The following is a 1,577-nucleotide window of genomic DNA, read 5'->3' as shown; positions in this document are numbered from 1 at the left end:
GTGTGTGGGGAAAAAAAATGTTTTTCTCATCTCGGTCCTAAAAGGATTTCCCCCTTATCCTTAAACTGTGTGTGTGTGGCCCCTTGTCCTGGACTTCCCCAACATCGGGAACAATCTTCCTGCATCTAGCCTGTCCAACCCCTTAAGAATTTTGTAAGTTTCTATAAGATCCCCCCTCAATCTTCTAAATTCTAGCGAGTACAAGCCGAGTCTATCCAGTCTTTCTTCATATGAAAGTCCTGCCATCCCAGGAATCAGTCTGGTGAACTCCGGGATGTGAGGGGGTCCCAGGGGGGAGGAGAGGAGGGGGTGGGGAGCTTGTGTGTTCACTGGAGCCTGGGAACTGCAGACATTTCGGAGTTGGGGAGGGGGAGGGACTGATGAGGAACGGCTGGGATCGGGATCAGGAATGTCAGGGCGGTCCCGGGCAAGGAGGCGAAGTGGAGAGAGAGAACAGGGCTGGGTGTCGGACTGAGAGAGAGTCTGCGGGTCAGGTCTGTATGGGGGGGGGTGCACCAAGTGCTCGGAGTAACTCAGCGGGACCGGCAGCAGCTCCGGAGAGCAGGAATGGGTGACGTTTGGGGTCGAGACCCTCCTTAGGACTACAATCTTAAGGGGTTGGACAGGCTAGATGCAGGAAGATTGTTCCCGATGTTGGGGAAGTCCAGGACAAGGGGTCACAGTTTAAGGATAAGGGGGCAATCCTTTAAAACCGAGATGAGAAAAACTTTTTTCACACAGAGAGTGGTGAATCTCTGGAATTCTCTGCCGCAGAGGGTAGTCGAGGCCACACAGTTCGTTGGCTATATTTAAGAGGGAGTTAGAAGTGGCCCTTGTGGCTAAGGGGATCAGGGGGTATGGAGAGAAGGCAGGTACGGGATACTGAGTTGGATGATCAGCCATGATCATATTGAATGGCGAATGGTGCAGGCTCGAAGGGCCGAATGGCCTCTACTCCTACTCCTGCACCTATTTTCTATGTTTCTATGTTTGTCTGTGTGCGTGTGTGCGTGTGTGTGGTTGATCCTGTGTGGTGTGCGTGTGTGGGTGCATGTGTGTGTGTGTGCTCGTGTGCGTGTGCTTATGTTGAGTGTACGTGTGTGTGCGTGACGTGTGTGTGTGCGTGTACGTGTGTATGTGTTTTAGTGTGTGTGGGGGTGTGTGTACGTGTCTGTGTGTGTGTGTGTGTGTGTGTGTGTGTGTGTGTGTGTGTTTGGGTGTGTGTGTGTGTGTGTGTGTGTATGTGTGTGTGTTTTTGTGTGTGTGGTTTTGTGTGTGTGTGTGTTCGTGTGCGTGCGTGTGTGTGTGTGTGCAGTGTGTGTATGCTTGTCGTGCGTGTGCAAGTGCGTGTGTGGTGCGTGCTTGTGTGAGTGCGTGTGCGTGTGTGTGTGTGTGTGTGTGAGTGTGTGTATGCGTGTGCGTGCGTGTGCGTGTGTGTGCGTGTGTGTATGCCGTGTGTGCGTGCGTGTGTGCGTGTGTGCGCATGTGCATGTGTGTGTCCGGGTGTGCGTGTGTGTGCAAGTGTGTGCGCATGTGCGTGTGTGCGTGCGTGTGCGTGTGTGTGTTCTTCTGTCCTG

General features: G+C 53.2%; 1 long non-coding RNA gene across 1 annotated transcript in view; it reads left to right on the top strand.

Annotated features, from left to right (window-relative positions):
- Positions 1-379: 379 nt before the first annotated feature.
- Positions 380-1,577, top strand: part of LOC129716073 (uncharacterized) — a 6,369-nt gene continuing 5,171 nt past the window's right edge. Inside the window, exon 1 of the long non-coding RNA XR_008726588.1 lies at positions 380-494. This is a non-coding gene — a long non-coding RNA (uncharacterized LOC129716073). The remainder of the gene's footprint in view (positions 495-1,577) is intronic.

This window comes from Leucoraja erinacea, unplaced genomic scaffold (genome assembly GCF_028641065.1).
Source record: "Leucoraja erinacea ecotype New England unplaced genomic scaffold, Leri_hhj_1 Leri_1649S, whole genome shotgun sequence".
Taxonomy (NCBI): Eukaryota; Metazoa; Chordata; class Chondrichthyes; order Rajiformes; family Rajidae; genus Leucoraja; species Leucoraja erinaceus.
The sequence above is the reverse complement of the archived record's forward strand: the minus strand, read 5'-3'. Positions and strand labels throughout refer to the sequence as shown.